This window comes from Dipodomys merriami, unplaced genomic scaffold, assembly GCF_024711535.1.
Source record: "Dipodomys merriami isolate MVZ:Mamm:240054 unplaced genomic scaffold, mDipMer1.0.p SCAF_10, whole genome shotgun sequence".
NCBI classification, from domain to species: Eukaryota; Metazoa; Chordata; class Mammalia; order Rodentia; family Heteromyidae; genus Dipodomys; species Dipodomys merriami.
Genome location: NW_027202271.1, coordinates 34,378,769 through 34,400,031, shown reverse-complemented (window position 1 = coordinate 34,400,031; position 21,263 = coordinate 34,378,769). Strand labels below are relative to the sequence as shown.

Below are 21,263 nucleotides of genomic sequence, written 5' to 3'. Positions count from 1 at the left end.
ACTGAGTGCTTACTGTGTGCCAAATACTAGGCTAAATACTGAATATGCCATGCCTTTGTGTACTTTTCTACAAAATTAATGGATAGATGACGCTGTTTGGTTTGAGATTGAATTTAAGAAAAGTGATATTAAAAACCCACTGTAGCTAGGCATTTTGTCAGGGAATATCTTTTATATTATAGTTCAATTTTCAAAAGTCTATGTTAAAAGATGCATATTTCATTTCTAAAAACATGGGGAGTGTAATCTAGCTCTTCTTGAGTTCATAGATGAGAGAGCCTCTGTTCAAACTGCTGGACATTTTCCCATTCTTTGAAACATTTTTAGATCCTTTTGTTTTAGTTTTTGTTGCCAATGTAAATATTCTTCAGTCACTACAGGTATTCGGAGATTTTTCCCAACCTGCTTAATGTTCTGCATTGGTATTCATTGAGCATTATAAATGTAATCTGGGACTGGATCCTTGTGTGATTGGCACCTGGTTTAATATCTTGCACAGAACATCTGCCCAGTGTATGTGTTAAGAGTGTATTTGTTGAATAAATTAGTCCTCCTAGACAAGGTTATAATTTTTCTTATAAACTTAATGGACAAAGAAAATCATAAAATGTGGAACAGTAAACTTTTATCTTTCAATTAAAGTATGTTTTTGTTATGATGATAAAACTTTACTTATTTAAATTTAGATTTTAAATAGTGTAATTACTTTTAAGTTTATGCCTTCTGATACAAAGGATTTGAGGTGACATAATAGAAAATGATAAATGGAGAGAGGAAGGGTGAACATGGTATTCAATATACACTGAATGGTATTCATATACATTGGAAAATGAATTATGCAACATGTGAGCAGAGATGGGAGGGGGAAAAACAAAGGGATGTCCAGAAAGAAATGTGCTCACCACCTGATTTATGAAATGGTAATCTCCCCTGTACAACACCTTAATAATAACAATAAAATTATAGTTTTAAAAAAAGGAAGGCATGGCAGGAGCAAAACTGTCAGAGCAAATTCTGACTGGGAATTAAGAAGGATCAGGGGTCCTGAGGCAAGAAGAAATAATCCAATTGTTCAGCTCAGTGGTAGATTACAGGGTTGTTTATTTATGCTGGGTATATGGGTTTCATGCATTTTTTTGTATGTGTGGAATAGTAATAAAAATGTGTCTGGGCAAAAAAATAGAATGAAATCTGAATACATATTAAAGAATTGGGACCAAGGAAAATGTGAAGATAATTTTGAAATCAAGATCCCTTCACCAGTTCCAATGTTGAACAATGAATAACCCCAGAATTTAGGAACTTTGAATCATGTTATTACTTCTGAGGATTGGGGCTTGACTGAGCATTACTATACTTTAGCTCCACTCAGCCAGGCAGTCATGAAGGTCAGCTGAGATTCCAGGGAGAACTCGAGCCTTGCTGTCCAATAGGAAGGATGTCAGCATCACATTATAAGAAGAGAATGTGGGATGGCACATAATTGAGCCAGTGATCTTTGCAAAAAAAATCTGCTTAGCCATGGGAGAGATAAAAGACAAATATGCATTTAACTTAGCTGAGGTTTTACTGTTTTCTTAATTAACATGTCAGTCTGCCTCCCACAAACATTTTCTTCAGTAACCTTTAGGAACCTTATTTTTTTTTCCCCAGTAAGCCTACAGGAACCATTTTTATCTTCAAAATAATAGGGATTAGGTTGTGAAACTTGAGCATGTTTTGAATGTTTTAGTCTGAACTAGTTAATGATGTTGTGTAGGAAAATGTCATGGTGTCTATGTTTCACACTAAAAGGAATGGGAAAGAGGAATGAATACAATTCAAGCCTGAACTTACCAAATATTGCTCATTCTTTGGCTCCTGAAGAACGAGCTTATGTCTTTCCCATCAGTTCAGCAGAGAAGACAAAAAATGTTAGCTCACAAACTAATTATACATATATATATATTACATATTATATATCCATTGCAAAAGATTAGTGTCAATCTTAGCTGTAGATAGATATACTAAATGAAAAGGACAAGGGAAAGGTTGTACACTCCTATCCACTGGCATTTCCACTCTGCTATCTAAAGTGCATGTAGGCAGCTGAGTTTTGGCTGTGAAGTCAAAGACAATACCCTAGGAAAAGGTGCGGACAAAAGGGAAGGAGCTGAGATCCCCACAAGACTGGGTTGAGTCTCAACTATGTAGGCTATCACCTCTAGACTGTTGTCTTGGATTGAAGTAAACGTGTAGCGTCAGCCTCTGTATTTTGGAGACTCTTGGTTATGGCAGCTTTATCTGGCACAGAGAGTAAAAAACTTCCATTGGCTATATGACTTTATAAATATTTTTTTTCAAAATCAAATAGAAATAGTTTTAAAAACCTACCTTGTGGTTTTATCAAATTTTTCCCATGTTTATTTTTCCAAAATGTTTTTCTAACAATGAGGGATTGAGAAGTTTGAGGCCAGACTAAAAACAAAGACTAAAGCATTTGAAACATCAAGATGGCAACACATATTTAAAAACACTTAAGACAATGAGTCCAGTGCTACACTAATTTGTACCAACTTCAGTAAACTCCAGAGGGTCATGCCAGACTAATGGGGCTTACTGTACAACTCCTACTCTCCAGAACTTAATGTAGAATTTGTCAATATTGAACCTTCATTTGGGCTTTTGCCCAGTCACTGACTCTCAGCTTGTGTGTCCACTTCTTTCACAGATAAGAACATCCTCCATCTGCTTGTCAAGTGTTCAGTTTCCTGTATTTGATCATTTTTTTCAAGAAGCAAGGAAATCCACCGTAGGCCATAGTTTTGTTTCTCGAATCGTTATCTAAAGACCAGCATGCATCATGCTTCCTCATAAAAAAGTCAGGATGGAGTGTCCAAATGTAAGTACGTGTTCAAGGGGTAAGTAGGGTCCAGATAACAGGAGTGTTGGCTTTCCAATTTTCAGGCTTTTTAAATTGGTGCTTTGAGTCCATTTCCAGATACTCTGTTGTATGTGATTTAAAATATTTTAAACTGGATTCTCTCTTCCTACAGAAACCATAGTTTTTGTTATTTTGTAGTACTGGGGTTTGAACTCAGGGCCTGCCTAGGCAGTGTTCTCACCTCCTGCCCTGAGAAACTAGTATTTGAGATAATTCTGCACTGTCAAGGTGGGATACTGAAGGCTTTTTTTTTTTTTTTTTTGTCGGTCGTGGGGCTTGAACTCTGGGCCTGGGCGCTGTCCCTCAGCTCTTCAGCTCAAGGCCAGCGCTCTACCACTTGAGCTATAGCGCCACTTCCGGTTTTCTGGTGATTTATTGGAGATAGGAGTCTCAGGGTCTCTCCTGCCCGGGCTGGCTTTGAACCGCGATCCTCAGATCTCAGCCTCCTGAGTAGCTAGGATTACAGGCGTGAGCCACCAGCGCCCGGCACTGAAGGCTTTTGATGAGATTCTCCAGTGTGCCTGGCTAACCCCCAAAACTGTTTAGCGTGGCTACTGTGTTGTCACAGTGCCCATGAATTGTGTTGAGATACTGTATGAAAAGAAGAATATTTTCAGCTTCCTTGCTGTGTTAGCTTTGCATCACTGTGGCAAAATACCTGAGAAAATTAACTTAAAAGGAAGGTTTATTTTGGCTCATGGTTTGAGGTTTTAGTCCCTGATTGCTTAGTTCTGTTGTTTAGGGGCCTTTAAGCAAGCTAAATACCATGGCAGAAAACATGTGATGGGACCAAAATTGCTTACCTCTCTGCTGGTCAGGAAGCAGAGAGGAAAGAGCCATGGTCCCACAACACTCTTCAAAGGTAAACTTCAATGATCCTAGTTAAAGCTCAAATTAAACAGATTGGATTCTTGGCAAAATCTCTAGAGGAAAGAGCTTTCCAGTGTTTCTTGGTTCTAAAAGGGTCTGCATCTTTTATTATCTTTTACTTTATTACAAATTTAGAGAAACTGGAGTTAACTTGTAAAAGATGGGTGATGATGCTGAAGATTCTTGCCATTAGAAAAACAGATAAATGAATTTTGTGCAACCAATTCCCACCTTGCACAGTGTAAAAGAGGCTAGTTTTGCACTGTGACAAAGTATCTGATAAAATTAGCTTTTAAATTCAGGAAAGTGCCAGGCAATGTAATCCTAGCTACACGGTAAACTGAAAGCTGAGGATTCAAAGCCAGCCAGGGCAGGAAAGTCTGTGAGACTCTTTATTTCCAATTAACCCCCAGAAAATGAGAAGTGTTGCTATGGCTCCAATGTAGAGTACTAGCCTTGAGTGTAAAAGCTCAGGGACAGCACTCAGGCCCTGAGTTCAAGCCCATGACAGACAAGAAAAAAAAAGAACAGAAAAGTGTGTGTGTATGTGTTACTGGGAATTGAACTCTGGGCCTAGCCACATAAGCCATTCTTCCAGCCCCTTTTTTGAAATCGTTATTTTTGAAATAGGGACATGCTCTGTGTACAGGATGGCCTGTATTACTCTTGTATTACTCTTGTGTCACCAGTGATGTCACTTTCACAATATGCCCAGTCATTGGTTGAAATGGAATTTCTCAAACTTCTTTTCATCCAGCCTGGCCTTGAACCAGATCTCCTTGTTTCCACCTCCCAAGAAGTTTGGATTACAGGCTTAAACAACATCCTGTGGCTCTAAGATTTTGTTTCAGCTTATGATTTCAGAGGTTTCAATCCATGGTTACTTACTCCATTGTTTCTAGGTGAGACAGAATATCATAGTAGAAGAATGAGAGGGACAGAGGGACAAAGCTGCTCACCTCATGAGGATCCAAGTAGGAGTCTGGGAGAAAGGGATACAGACAGATAATACCCTTTAAGACCTCAAGTAGACCTCACACCTAAAGTTCCCATCATTTCCATTAGCCCAGTAAGCATGACTCCATCTATGTATTAGTCTATTCATGAGGTCAGAGCCCTCATAAGCCAATTACTACCCAAGAGCCCCACCATTGGACATTGCTACATTTGCAGACCAAGCCAATACATGAGCTCTTAAGAGATCTAAGAGATCCAAACCATAATTATTATCAAAATCAATTCTGACTTTCTGACTGCCTACATGTTTTTCCTTTGGATTATCTCTTTGAGGCCAGTACTTCATACAGGTTTCCTCATTACATAATAAAATAAAATCTTTGACATATTTTTAGTTTATGGTTGTATAATTTCATGTATTTAGGTTACCTTTTAGTATCTTGATTTTTCCAAAAATTTAGTCCAACCCCAAAAGGGAAAATAAGAAAGGGAAAATGCTGAGTTTCTGACTGATTATTTGTCCAGAAAAGCCTGAGTTGACAGAACTATTTGAAAAACTGAGGTAATACTTACTGTCACTCATAGACATAGAGGTTCTAAATTTGAACTGTTTTCTGTATAGTTATAAAATACATATGTGCACAACCAAATTTGAGAAGTGCTATGGCTCTTCTTATTTTTTTAATCCTATATTTTTAACCAGTTCACTTATGTAACCAAAAACAAATGGAGAAGCAGATGTTGTGCGCTGGTCTTAGGGAAACAGGGTGGAAAATCAAACGCCATTAGATCTCCACCCGCCCCCCCCAATTGTCATGTTCTGAACCCAATGGTGAGATAAAAGGAAGATGGGGTGATAAGAAAAAGATAAATAGGCAGAAGAGAGAGGAAGAGTAACAGAAAGTCAGCAAATGACGGAGGATCAGGAGAAGTGGAGAAGGACGAGCAGATTCCGGTATCTACAGGAATTTCATTTAAGTATGAGTTTGAAGGCTGTGTGGATAGCAGCATCTGGGGTGGCCCATTCATGTCCTTGTTCTGTCGTTAAAATTTCCAAGGCCAGGCACTGGTAGTTCATGCCTGTAATCCTAGCTACTCAGGAAGCTTATCTCTGAGGATGGCTGTTTGGAGCTAGCCCAAGGAGGAAAGTCCATGAGACTCTTTATCGCCAATAAACTACACAGAAAAGGCAGAAGGGGTACTGTGGCTCAAAGTGGTAGATGCTACCCTTGAGCAAAAGAAGCTCAGGGAGGCGTCCAAGCCTAGAGTTCAAGCCCCAGGATTGGCAAAAGAAAAAGAAAATCCAAGTCCTTTATGAGTTATATGTGTAGGAAAATTCATTGGTACTTTAAACCAGGCTAAATAAGCACTTCTGTGTATCCTACCTTATATACTGTTCAAAATGATCCCACCTTGCAGTGCTATCATTCAGTTTGTTTTAGGAAAGGAAACACAGACCAGCAGCATGCCCAAGGTCATCTGTGCATTGAATGAGTTTTGAGGTTTAATGCCCACAACCTAACTTCAGATCCTATATTCTTAGCCCAACATGTCAACAGCACAGCACAGCTATTTGACTAAGTAAGCCTACCTTGATCACAAATTTATCACACACAGTTTTGTCCAATGATCAAAAGAAAAAAATTAATGAATTTCAAAAAAAATTTAATTCCAATGTGTCAAGAAGAGAGTCTCTCAGTCAGTCCCAGATTATCAACAGTTGTGGTAAAATTGTTGTGTGATCTCCTGAAGATTTTCTTGCTTTAATTTTGTAAAAACCTGCCTCCCCAAAGCCAAATGGTGCCCCCCAAACAAAGTGAAACAGGTTCGATTTCAATATCTGACAAAGTAAGAATTTTAGATTGTTTTTGAAAAGCAGCATATTTTTAGCAGAATTTGAGCAGCATTGTCGGGGGGAAGGGGAATGAGAAAGCATCCCCAGTTCACCACGGCACTCTGTGTATCCCAAACATTTGTAGTCATTCCTCAATGGAAGTTTGCTGATACTAGCATCTGCTCTAGTTGTTAAGCAATCCATAATTTAGAGACAGTTTTGTTGAATTATAATTTACTTCAAATCATTGTGATAGATAATCCAATCAATAGTCCCAGAATAATTTCCACTTCAATCAAGACTTCAACCTCTTGTCCTTTTGGCAAGAATAGCAGTAGCAGAATCCTAGTATGCGATTGACAAGAGAGAGAGAACAGAGAGAGGGGGGGAGGGAGGGAGGGAGGGAGGGAGAGGGAGGGAGGGAGGAAGGGAGGGACGGAGAGGGAGGGAGAGAGAGGGAGGGAGGGAGGGAGGGAGGGAGGGAGGGAGAACGCTCTAGGAGTGGCCCTCACACAGATTCCAGTTCTCCCCTCTACAGTCATTGCTGCAGTGAGTTTGAATTCTATGGCTTTTCAATTAAGAGAAATGGAAGGGGAGGAAATGGTGAAGTATGCCTTGAATCTGGCAGAAGGACTAACAGTTGCAGACGGGCTTGGGAGACATAATGAAACCTTGTCTCCAAGAAAACCTCAAAAAGAGACCTTGAAGTGATTGGAATTCTCCAGTTTCCCCAGTGGAAGTTGGTATAAAACTCTCTGCATCAATTTTCCAATCTCTTAATAAATAATGATCAGTTAAAGAAGAAATCATTTCAATATCATCCTGGGAGATTAACTAGATAATTAATTTGGAGGAGTGCTTGTATAAGTCTTCAGTGGCCCTAGAGAACTCTCCTCCACCCTCTTTTTCCCATCTTGTGCTGCCTCTAAGAACTCCAAGTTTGGACCCCCTGCTGAATTTAATACAGTAGAAAAATGACAGTTTTTTTCTCTTTCAAATCTAGAATTCTGATTCTATCACTTATTACCAGAATAATTTTGAAATGCTTTTGCCCTCTGTGAACATGAGTTTTATCTTGTGTAAACTGGGGGGAAAATATCTCCTTTACAGGAATCATGATTTGCTTTTTTTTGTCGGTCATGGGGCTTGAACTCGGCCCAGGCACTGTTCCTCAACTCTTCATTCAGCTCAAGGCTAGCACTCTACCACTTGAGCCACAGTGCCACTTCTGATTTTCTGAGTGGTTTATTGGCGATAAGAGTCTCATGGACTTTCCTGCCTGGGCTGGCTTTGAACTGTGATTCTCAGATCCCAGCCTCCTGAGTAGCCAGGATTACAGGCATGAGCCACCAGCTTCCGGCTTGAGTATTTTTTTAAAAGCATATGAGAACACTTCACTCCTAAATAAGTTTTTTTCTTTACTCCTTCCTGAATACTCATCTATTTTCACAGCTTTAATCATTACTTCTTTGTGAATAACTCCTAAATTCAACTGATATCTAATGTATAAAAATGACTGTTCTAGCTGGGCACAGGTTGCTCACACCTTTAATCCTAGCTACTCAGGAGGCTGAGATCTAAGGATTGTGATCGAAAGCCAGCTCGAGCAGGAAAGTCCATGAGATTCTTTTTGCCAACTAAGCAGCAGAAAAGCCAGAAGTTGGGGACTGTGGATCAAGTTGTAGAGAACTAGCCTTGAACAAAATAGCTCAGGGAAATAATAGCTCAGAAACATCTGGAGCCACCAGAAGCTAGAAGGACAAAGCACAGCTATTTCTTAATAGTCTCCTGAGGGAGTTTGCCCCTCTAAAACTTACTTGTAGACTTGTGGCCTTCAGAAATAAGAGAATACATTTCTGACCTTCAAGTTGTTTGGTCTATGATAATTATCATGGTGGCCACAGGAAGCCAGTCTAGAGGGTGACTTGGTGTGGGGACTAGGCAACAGAAGCTGACATGGCTGCTGTTTGTGGTTTGGGTGACTGCAGAGAAGATGGTTCTTCTCACCAAGACTGGAAATAGAGGAGCGAATTTACAAAAGAAATTGCCAAATGCAGTTTGGGACCCACTGTGTGTTGGAACTAATACTTCCATTTGGCTCCTGCACTCCTGTAACACTACTCAACGTGCTGAAAAAAATTCAAGACCTTGATCACTCTTTTTCTAGACCAGATTTTTGGGCTTGCTTTTGTAGAAGAACCTTGAGCGACTGCTGGGACAAATAGCAGACTTGCTTGCTGCTTGCTATAAAATTGTAGTTTCCTTAAGTTCTATGTGCCTTACCTTTAATGCCATCCACTGCCAATACAGTGTCTTTAATCCTCTCTTTGACCTTGTGAGCCCTGAGATAAAGATGTAACTTTGTTGACATGCTAATTCCCATGCTGCTTGCACTTCTGCTGGCAGATAGGACCTTGTGTTTGTCCAAGAGTCTTGTTTCTTCTGCCTGTATCCATAAAGAAGTAATAAGTCTAACTTTCTCATTTATTAGCTTGAAAATAATGTATGTTCTCTGTGTGTGTGTGTGTGTGTGTGTGTGTGTGTGTGTGAGAGAGAGAGAGAGAGAGAGAGAGAGTGAGAGAGAGAGAGAGAGAGAGAGAGAGAGAGAGACACGTGTGTGTATGCTGGTCCTGGAACTTGATCCTGGGTGTTGTCCCTGAGGTCTTTTGCTCAAGACTAGGGCTCTACTGCTTGAGCTACCTCTCCACTTCCAGCTTTTTGTGGCTACTTGGATATAAGAGTCTCACAGACTTTTCCTGCCCTAGCTCCTTTGAACTGTGATTCTCAGCCTCCAGAATAGCTTACCAGAAACATTTGGGCCAGAGATAGCAGACTAGAAAAATCATCAACTGGGAAGTCAGAGTCATGGATTTGAATTCTGTGAAGAGGAAATGTTTGGGAAGTGGGGTGGGAAAAGGAGGGAAAGATAGGAAAAAGAAAGCAGGAAAAGAGGATATTTCCCTTTAGGGGAGAGGAGGAGAGGAAAAGGAAGAGAGGAGCTGGGAAGATGGCTCAGTGGTAGAGCGCTTGCCTTGCATGCCTATGGCCCTGGGTTCAATTCCTCAGCACTACATAAGCAAAAAGAAAAAAAGCCAGAAGTGGCACTGTGGCTCAAGTGGTAGAGCGCTAGCCTTGAGCTGAAGAGCTGAGGGACAGCGCCCAGGCCCAGAGTTCAGGACCCATGACTGGACCCAAAAAAAAAAAAAAAAAAGAAAGAGAATTTGAAGGGATCACTTACCAAGCAAGGAAAAAGACTGGAAATGTAGAGATCAATGATTCAAATATTTTTTTCACTTAGCTTCTCCTACCCACTGATCTTTTACTTTCTGTCTTTGATCCTTGCTTTGCCTTTTTCTGTCTACCAAATTAATGTCAATTCCAGCTCATCTTTGAGTCACATTTTGTCCTACACCAGTCCCTTCTTTCCATGACAGCTTAGACTCCACACCCATTGCATACATTTTCGTAATAACCTCTTAATTAGTCTTTTTGCTTCTGTAAATATTCACTACAGTACATCCTGCACAGTGCTGCCACATTAATTTTCTTAAAATAACACTTGGGTTGACTCACTTCCACTGGTTAGAAACAGTCAGTAGTTCCGCAATGTATCTGAGATTCTTATTTTATCTTTGTCTACCATTTGACCCTGCTCTTAACACAAAACAGGAGTTATAGCAATCCAATTGAAATGTGAGCGAGAAGAAAAAGACAGAAGGTAGCAGGAGGATGTAAAAGTAAAAGACAGGACAGGTATGATGGTTAAAACCTGAAACCCTAGTACTTGGAGGATATTGGTTTAGGGGCAGTCTGGGGAATAAAACAAGACTCTACGTCAACCAAATTTTGGGGTCTAGTGGTGGACTTCTGCTATCCCAATAACACGAGAATGGCTAAGCAAGGTAGTACACACTTATAATTTCCAGTGACACAAGAAAGCACAAGTTGAAGGATGGCAGCCCAAATCAGCTCAAGCAGAAAGTGAGACCTTACTTTGAAAATAACCAAAAAAGGGCTAGAGTCATTGCTCAAATTGTAAAGCACCTGCCTAGCAAGCATGCTGAATTCATGCTCTAATACCACCAATATATTAAAAAAAGGTTGAACTTTGTGGGGCTTGGGGTGAATCTTTTTCTGAGAAAATCAAGCAAAAGACAGTTTAATACTTATTAATAAAATTATTGAAATGCAGTCACACCCATCATTGTGTACATATTATATGTGGATGGTTTTGTGCTACTACTCCAGAGTTGAGTAACTCCAACTGTCCTGCAAAACTAAAATGTTGATTACCTGGTTCTTTATAGAAATGTTTATCAACCCCAGCTGTAGTTGTAGCTGCAATATGTGACAGATGTGAGATCTTAGAGAATGTGGAAGAGGATATTTTAAGAAACAATGCAGGGGAATACCAATTTTACTGCACCTCTGTGGACAGCCTTTGAAAGACTCAGAGGTTTGAGTTACTTTTAATTGCTAGACTGTTTCTTTGAGTATGTTTTCTAAGTCTCAGAGCCAGAGGCAGTTCAAAACCCTTTGTATATGGATCCCCTGACATTTTTGTTTAAACTGTTTGAACTGTTTCTCTTTTTCCTTCCCTCCCTCCCTTCCTCCCTAGTCCTACCTACCCCCCTCTCTCGGTCTATCATCCTGCCCTTCCACTTCTTTCCTTCCTCCCTCTTTATGTCTCCCCACTTCCCATGTCTACCTTATTTCTTTAAATTCCTTCTTTCCAATTCCAACTCAAATTTACTTCCGTTTGATAAGCTGCTTCTGTCCTTTGCCACCAACACAGTAAGCTCTCCTCAGGTAGTGTGCCAAAAGCTATAGTTAAATCGTGCTTCCCCATTCAAGCCTTACATAATATTTTGTTCTTCTTTTCATGGGCCAGCTCCCCATGAGATCACAAGTTTGTTGAAGTCAGAATCCGTGAGTTATTTTCTTTTGATCCCCTCACAGTTTCTAGCAAAAGGACTTGCATAAAATTGTGCTTCATAAATTCATTTGAAAGCAGGAGAAATACAAGAAAGTAAACCTTCTAACTTCTAAGCCCTATAAAAATGCTACACCCAACATTCTCACACATTTATGCTTGTGACACTTATAAATAGCCGAGTGGTATATGAAAAAATGCTCAATATCACTAACAATCAGGGAAAGGCAAATTGAAGCTAGAATGTGATACTGGTTAGGATGGCTATTATATGAGATACATTTTTTGGTAGTACCAGGACTTGAACGTAGGGCTCTGTGCTTGCTAGGCAGATGCTTTACCACTTGAGCCTGTCATTAGCCTCAGATGGGACTTTTTTTTTTTTTTTTTTTTGTTGGTCGTGGGGCTTGAACTCTGGGCCTGAGCGCTGTCCCTCAGCTCTTCAGCTCAAGGCGAGCGCTCTACCACTTGAGCTACAGCGCCACTTCCGGTTTTCTGGTGGTTTATTGGAGATAGAGTCTCACGGTCTCTCCTGCCCGGGCTGGCTTTGAACCGCGATCCTCAGATCTCAGCCTCCTGAGTAGCTAGGATTACAGGCGTGAGCCACCAGCGCCCGGCCAATGCTTATCCTTGAACTTTTTTTTTTTTTTTTTTTTTTTTGGTACTGGGGATCGAACCCAGGACGTTGCACTTACTAGGCAAGTGCTTTTGCCACTGAGCTACATCCCAGCCCTTCAGATGGGACTATTGATTAAAAAAAAAAAACCAAAAGTACAAAAGTATTAACAAAGATGTGGAAGAAAGGAAAGCTTACACATTGTGGTGGGAATATTATTTAGTGCACAAGAAAACATTGTGGAATTGTCTCCAAAACTTAAAAATAGAGGTACAAAAAAGCAGAAGGAAAATAAGAAGGGATGAAATTGATTTTAGTGTAAGCATGTATGGAAATACAACAATGAAATCTTCCTCTGTATAACTAATATAAGCTAATAAAAAATAGAGAGACAGTCATCGTGGAACACACCTATAATCCCAACCACTCAAAAGGCAAAGGCAGAAGTATTGTGATCAGAGATGACACTAGCCAAGAACATAAGACCCTATCTAAAAAACAAGCTGAAACACAAAAGAGCTGGGGCATGGCTCCAGTAGTAGAGAATAAGGCTCTAAATTCAATTCCCAGTAATTTCCAAAAGCAAAATTAAAAATAGAACTTGCAAACAATCCGCCATTCCCACTACTGAATATTTATCTGAAGGAAATGAAATCAGAATGCTGAAAAAAAATCTGCACTAGTGCTATTCACAGCATCTGAGTGCCCATTAATGAATGAATGGATAAAGACTATGCGTTGTCTATATACAGGGGAGCCCCTATTTGGCCAAGAATCATTGATAATCTTGTCATTTGCAGCAACATGGATGAGCCTGGAAAACAAATTTAAGTTAAGTGAAATAAACCAGGAGTAGAAAAAGAAATACAACATGATGTCATTTACATGTGGAATCTAAAAAATATCGCCTCATAGAAGTTGAAAATAGAGTAGTGATTACCAGGGAATGAGCCAAAATGGCAGAATTGGAAGTGGGAAGGTGGGAAGCTTAAGGCAGTGGCTATTTGCTAGGCTGGTTCAGAAGTATGTCCGTGTTTCTGCGCACTGGCATGCACTACCTAGGGACACTCCTGTGGAATAGCGTACTTGCTGACTTACTCATAAGAAAACCTGTCCGTTCTAGGTACTGAAGGATCCACTTCTAAAGCTCACTCAAATGATTGGTGCTTGCAGGTTGGTGGAAACAGCTAGAACTAGGGGCCAGGAATTGGTTGCTGTTCATGTGGGCTTCTCCTTAGATTACTCAAGCTCTTCCTTCCTTCCTTCTATTTCCTTTCTTCTTCCTTCCTTCCTTCCTTCCTTCCTTCTTTCCTTCTTTCCTTCCTTCCTTCCCTCGTTCCACCATGGTGACAAGTTCCATGAGCAAGAGACCCAGGACATTCAATATTGCCTTTTATACACTAAGAACTCACATGGGGTTACTTTGATCATAGCCTATTGAGCTAGGCTGCTTTTGCCCAGGTTTAAGAGGATGGGCATGAACTCCATCTTTTCATGGGAAAATTAGCAAGGTCACATTGTTAAAAAAGACCATATGGCAAGGGAAATGTGTGAGGAAAATATCATCTGCCACAACACATTCTGTTACTACTGTAATATCTGTAGTCTGTCCTAGCAAAGGTCCCAAAGATCTATACTGTTTCCACAGTGTCAAACTTTGGATCCATATTAGCTAGAATGACCAAAAGGCTGTAGGATGGGAAGAGTTAAAATTTTATATTGCACATCCATGTTCATTGCTGCACTATTCATACTAACCCAGTTATGGAAACAGCCCAAGTTGCCCTACAATGAGTGAATGGATCAAGATCAGGTGGTACATATACACAATGGAATTTTACTCCTCTATTAGAAAGAATAACATGACATTTGCTGGGAAATGGATGAACCTAGAATAAATCATGATAAGTGTAGCAAGCTAGGCTCAGAGAGACAAACGGTGCATGTTTTCTCTTATGTGGTAACTAAAATACAACTATGCATGATAACATATACAGGGCTCAATGCATTTATATACAAACTGACTAAAGAAGGGTATTCTTAGGGAAGGAATCCAGAGGTATAACTCCTCTCAACAGTTAAAGTACTGTTTATCAAAATCATTGCCAGGAAGTGGAACCATGTTTTGGGGCGGGTGAAGCGGGGAAGGAAAGCACAGGAAAGAAGTTCCAATCAACCACAAAGAAGCTAATGTTTATTAAGCTTCAACTTAAAATATGCATATACTTTTCACAAGTGTATTATGATTAAATGTGCCATGCAGTCTGCCTTTTTAAAGAATGTGGGCATTTCTGTTACTGGGGCAAAGACTTGCCTCTAATGGGTCTCAGATAATAGAGTCCATTAGGATTCCCTGTCCTTGTACAACACAGTGCACACCTGATCAGCACAAACTGAATGTGGCCATAAGTTAATGATTTAATGGTTGGGAGCATTCTTACCCAAGGATCTCTTTATAATAATGAGATAGAAGGGATGAGGATTCTTTTCCTTCTAAGGAGTGGTTGTGAATGAGGCTGCACATTGTATTATACTATCAACCTAAGCATAGTGATGATTCAACTATAACACAATAGGTCATCAATACATAAAGCTACAGGGAGGATTTGGGGGGTACAAATTTGGTGGTATTTCTTAGAACTACTCTGAAATTAACAAGTGATCATTGAGAACAGAGATGTACTCAGCCACCTAGAGAAGAAATGTTTTGCAGGCTGGTCGAATTTTGCAGTGATATGATATTTCAAGAAAATAAACCTGTTAGACTTTAGGAGGTGCATGAAATATTTTACAAAATGGAGACACTGAGGCAAAAGTTGTTGGGTGCATCCAATCAGTCCTGAGGAGAAAGGAGCCTGCCGCAGACTAGGTAGGATTGCACCATTGATTCTTCTGTGGACAGATAGGAACATGTGAATAGTTCTAGTCAGTAAGTTGTGAGCACAAATAGCAGGTGCCATTTATAGACAGAGCCAATACAGGGCCCTCTAAATACTTCTTACTTCCATCTTTGCTATGATGATAGGTCATGCTCCATCAGCCTAGATCTAGGAACAAGAAAGAAAAACACATGGAACAGAGTTGCTGGTAGACTCCAAATAGATATGAAATATGATCAGGAAATATTTTCATTGTTTGAAGCCTCTGGGACTTTTGTTATCTATTAGCTCAGTGTGGAAGTATCCTGACTTTTAATCACTGTACCTGGTAGAGAGAAACTTAAAGAGAAAGGTAGAAGATAAGACCCCATGGTTAGGCAGGAGCCAGAAATCATGCAAAACCTTGTAGACTGTGATACACTTAGAATTCATTCTGTGTGAAGGAAAATCTTTGGAAAAATTTGTGCAGAGGGATTGTGTAATATGGTTTCCATTTCAAAAAAATCACTTTGTCTTGTAGACGAAGGCCTTTATTCAAAGGAAGGATATATAGAGTCATTTGGTGTAACAGTATCTTTGATTTACTCTCAGATGGCTGGGTAAGATGTGTGTTCATATTTTGTTTATGTATATGTTCATGAAGGGAGTAAAATAGTAATTGGCAATCTGGATAGACATATAGCTATTCATTGTATACTTTCAAATTTCATGGGATTAAAAGTAATTTTTAAGTAAAAAAGTTCATGGCAAATTACACTAGAGAACTACAAAATGACATAGAATTACAGACTGTACTATTCAATTGATTCAAAAGTCAAAATGAGCTGGGCGCCAGTGGCTTATACCTGTAATCCTATCTACTCAGGAGGCTGAGATCTGAGGGTGTTGGTTCAGAGCTATTCTGGGCTAGCCTTGTCTAGCCTGGGCTAGACTCTTGTCTCCAGTTAACCACTCAAAAACCAGAAGTGGCACTGTGGCTGAAGTAGTAGAGTGCTAGCCTTGAGCACAGAGAGGCTCAGAGACAGTGCCCAGGCCCTGAGTTCAAGTCCTGCAACCGGTTAAAAAAAAGTCAAAATGTACACTGAGGAATCCCCTTCTTACCATCTCCCAACCCATGCTTGTCTTGGAGTCAGCAGAATTTGATGATAGATTCACCTGTGGGAGGTGAAGAACATCAAGGTCAATGTGTCTCCTAAGATTTCTGTCCTGAATAAGTGGGAAATTTGTGATGTTACTCACCAGGAGGGTTCCATAGGGGAAACAGCAGGCTTAGGGGATGGGAAATATTGATTGTATTTCCCATACAATAAGGATGAGCATCCAACCTGGATGACTGAGTTGGGAAATCAAAGAAAAAGGTCTAGGCTGAAAATATAACAGTCAGCATGATCAGCATCTAGTGGCATCCAAACTATGGTATGCGTGAGCTCTAGGAGTTGAGTATATATATAGAGAAGAGCCTGGGAGAGTGCATGGAGAGAAGCAGATCATGCCATTCATTTGATTTCTCTTGTGCTCATCCCAAGCTTACAGAGAAAGCACCAGACTACTATTGGATTTCTCATATATGTTCACCCATAAAGGGAAGACTGCTCATGTCTATACTATATGAACGCCTGGGGTGATTCTTATGATAAATAAATCAACCACACTCACAAGCTTGGTTTGAGTCGTCCCTTGAGACACAGCCACTCTGCACACTGACAAACTCTGATGGTGAGTGTGCATCTGAAGGAGCCAGGCACAGGTCTGTGGAAATTTCCCTGAGGAAGTAAATGCCACACATGTTGCTGGCACTCTTTCATACCTCGCATCACTTCACAGCCTGCCAAACAACACTGTTGTAACATTTCCATGCTGCTGGGAAAATCCTAAACCAGATAGCTTCTAGAATATTCCCTTTGGTTTTTACTCTCCCTTTTTATTAAAATTGTCAAAGCCCTACAAATTTGTCACTGTGACTTTTACCTGGTTTTTCTTCCAAGCTCATGTTCTCTTTCCTTAGATCAGGGTCCTTTTTACTATTGCAGGAGCATTCTCCATCTATGTGCTTGATACATCAGTGTTTTAAAATTCTCTTTATACTACTCAACTGATTCAAAAGTCAAAATGTACACTGAGGAATCTCCTCTTACCAACTCTCAATCCACGCTTGTTCCCTCTAAAGCATTGTCCTACATCTTGCAATCATGTGACCACACTTGATCACAAGGGTGATGAGGGAATGCAGCTTCTTGTAAGGTATCCACAAGTCCAGCTAAAATGCTATCCCTCTAGAAGAAAGACACAATGCCTTTTGGTGAATTTGCAACAGCCTCTACTACAGGGTCTATTTCTATAGGACCTTTCTTCCTGGGGTGCAGTTTGTCTATATGGAAGAGAGAAAGCTTTATCTTACGATACATGATTTGAATAGAATTGAAGGGGTACTATCCATGCATCTGAGGACAAATAACCAAGGTACAGGAACAGCAAGAGCTGAGCCTTTCCAGGCAATATGAAGGACCAGAGGACTAGAGAGTGGAAGAAAGTGGTATCAGAAGGAGCAAGAAATGTACTCATGCCAGCCATGGTAAGCAGTTGGATTTGATTCTTAGTGAGATGACATGTCACTGTACAATTTTGGACAGAAGGGTAACTGATGCTGCTTATATATTATTGTGGGATTGTGGGAAGCAAGAGTAGAGACTGGGGGACACAGTAGGAAGCTATTGCAGTAATCCAGGACAGATGACAGCAGTTTGGGTGTGTAGCTATAAACACACAGATTCTAGCCACATTTGTTTTGTTTTGTTTTGTTTTGTTTGTTGTTATTGTTGTTTTTGGTTGGTCATGGGGCTTGAACTAGGCCTGGGCACTGTCCCTGAGCTTTTCAGCTAGCACTGTACCACTTGAGCCGCAGAACCACTTCTGTTTTTGTGGTGGTTTATTGGAGATAAGAGTTTCATGGACTTTCCTGCCCTGGCTGGTTTTGAACCTCAATTCTCAGATCTCAGCCTCCTGAGTAGCTAAGATTACAGGTGGAGCCACCAGTGCCGGCTTCTAGCCACATTTTGTTGGAGCCAAAAGGACTTGCTTGAAGGAATGCATGTAGGTTGTAAAACAAGGGAAGGAATCCAGAATGACTTCAAGGTTTTGTTTTGAGCAACTTAAGAATGGAATTTCCTCTAAGCTGCACAAGGCTAGAGGAAAAATCAGTTGAAAATACTGAGTTTGTTTCCAGGTATCTTTGGTAATACTGAGATAGAAAGTCCCTAGCTATGGACTGGAGGTGTGATTTAAGTTGTAGAGCATCAGCAGTGAACAAGAAACCCCAGCGAGAGCATGACAATATGTTGGAAATGAACTATACAATTTGGTGGGGGGGGGGGGGAGGGGATTGGGAGAGGGAAAGTAGGAGAAAAATGAGGGAGGGGTAACAAGTTCAACAAGAAATGTACTCACTACTTTACATATGTAACTGTGACCCCTTTGTATATCACCTTGAACAAGGCATTGTCTAATTTTCCTAATCTGGAAGTTCTGGCTGAGTAATAAGCTAATGTTACCGGTGGTACTCTTCTGACCTTGTGAACCTGGGAAGGTCCTTGCTTCTCAGGAGTTGTACCCAAAACACATATGCTCTGAGGGAGCCTTTGTGCTTCTTGGGCTGGCATGCTGCTCAGATTAATTTACTTCCCTCTGACACATTAGTGCAGTGCGATAGTTTGAATCTTAAGTGTCTCCTAATGGCCCTCATGTATGCAGTAGGTTTGTCCCTATGAAGATAGTGTTGGGATTAGGGTCAAACAGGAGCTCTTTGCATCAGGGAAGGTATGTCTTAAGGGGGTAATATTCTTCCTTATTCTCTCTTTTTCTTTTCTTTTTTTATCCTTTCCAGCTACAAGATAAACTTTCAACTCTACCTACTCCCACTATGATGTGCTGCCTTACTATATAGTCTCAGATACTCCCACTATGATGTGCTGCCTTACTATATAGCCTCAGAAGCATCAGAGTCAATTCTCTATGGACTGGAACCTCCAATACTGTGAGCAAAAAACAAATCTTTTCTCCTTACAAGTTTATTGCCTCAGGCATTTTGTTATAGGGATGAAAAACTACCATATCTGAGTACTTGCCACCTTACCTCAAGATTAAGGTAAAAGACATATTGTCAAATTTCTTGGCTCTGGAACCTTTTGAATTTCTTGACTCTGGATTGTAGGAGGTCCAGGGACTCCTTGAAAAGTCTAGCCACTCACCATCGCCAACTACTGTGAAAATATAGCAAACTATTAATAACCATTGTAGTTGTATAGTATATACTAAGTGACTATCAGTTTTGTACTACTATGATGCCACTTCCTTTCTCTAGAACATTCAAGAGGTATCTTGGAGGAGAGCACACACCTAGCAGTCATGAGGCCCTGTGTCCTTCCCTAGCACTGCAAAAAAAAAGTAATAGTCCCTTTTCAATATTGGATCGATGAACATACACGGTGTTTTGTGGCGTAGATACAAGGGCCTCTGAAATGTCTGAAATAGGCACCTTTACAAATAAGTTCCATCACTGAAAAAAAAAAAAACAATTGGGAATGGCTGTACCTACACGGTAGCTTTGGCACTTGCCTATAAATCTTTAACACAAAGGTATCTGGTTCACAAGGGTTCTGGGTAGAACAAAGTACAGAAAAGTTGTTGAGATTCCAAACACAGAAGAAAATTTCAAGTGGGTATCCTAAAGGATTAACTAACATAGGAAAAACTAGAAGTAATAAGGAAGATGATGTTGATATAAGGATAGAAAAGGAACCAGGTACTTTCTTGGCTGGAAGTTTAGGAAGGAGATTACAAAATGACTCATCAGTCAAGCCTACAGGGGAGGGCTCTCCATAAACAATGGTCATCTAACATCTTATATCAGCCTCTAAATTGATAATCCACAATAGTGGGTGGGAAGACATGGAGGATGAAGACCCCACTTTTGTCCACAGGAGTGGAATGAAGATCAGAAAGTACGTTTTAAGCAATGTTAGTCCCCCTCTTCTCATGGAAGTGTTGACTTGACATTTGTTATAAACTACTTGCAAAGGTTGATTTTTTTTTTTTCCCCTGAAAACTCTGGTAATGGAGTCTATTCCACAATTCACATAGTTTCAGAAGTTGTGAGAAAGGGGGAATAAGTCAATAACAACCATATCCCAGAAATTTAATAGCAGGGAAATTGATGAAACCAGCATCTAAAAATAAGAACATCTGTTTGTTCCTCCTTTCAAATCTGATCTTCAGGCATTCCTACTGCATCTATCTCCCGCAGCTCTACCCACAGATTTTGGCATCCCCTACTTGGCTGTTGTGGGAATCATTATTCTAACCTCTTAAGGCATGCCAGCCTCAAGTTTGTCTCTGACTTTCCTATTTCAGTATTGCCACTACCATTTATCTCCATCTTTCATTAAGAGCTCACATCCGCACCATTGAAGAGTCTGGCAGGGTGAATAATTCCTACCTCCTTATTTTGATTTACTAATTCATTAAGTTAACAAGTAATACCTATAGTACCTACTGTAGTTCAGCAACTATACTGAATCCTAGGGATTGAGAGATGACTGTAACCCAGATTCTGTCCTTATACAGCCTGACTTTCTCTTCTTAATCTTTTTCCTTTCCTTTCCTTTCCTCGGGCTTGAACTCAGGGCCTGGGTGTTATCTCTGAGCTTTTTTGCTCAAGGCTAGTGCTCTACTACTTTGTTTCTCTTCTTAATCTTAAATAACCACTAAAACGTCTCTAAGTTCTAGTCACTAAGTATGTTTCAAATCCATATCTCCCTTACTATCTCCATTGCAATTACTTTAATCTCCGCTCTCAAATAGTATCAATATACTTTCTCAATTTAAGGCCCTAATATTATTTGTATATGTTCTTACAGAAAATGTATATAAGCTGCCTTGAGTAATTATACCAACTCAGGTGAGCAACACAGGTGATCACATAAGAAACAAATCAGATATTTCATAAATGATGATTGGTTAAAAACATATATGTTGAAAAGATAGAAGGCATGAACAGTACAATCCTTGTGGTAGTATTGCTTATTATCAGAGAAAGGCCAGTCAAAACCAGAGTGAATACTTGTATTGGTGGCTCACATCTGTAATCTTAATGACTCAGAAGACTGAGATCTGGGGATGTGGTGTGAAGCCAACCCAAACAGGAAATTCTATGAGACTCTTATCTCTAATTAACTACCAAAAAGCCAGAAGTGGAG

The 21,263-nt window shown here is 40.1% G+C and overlaps 1 long non-coding RNA gene across 1 annotated transcript; it reads left to right on the top strand.

Moving 5' to 3' along the window:
* The first annotated feature begins 488 nt into the window (after positions 1 to 488).
* LOC138804621 (uncharacterized) lies at positions 489 to 19,241 on the top strand. Its single transcript, XR_011365307.1, has 3 exons — positions 489 to 513; positions 2,711 to 2,881; positions 18,893 to 19,241. It is a non-coding gene; the product is annotated as an uncharacterized lncRNA (long non-coding RNA).
* The last annotated feature ends 2,022 nt before the right edge of the window (positions 19,242 to 21,263 follow it).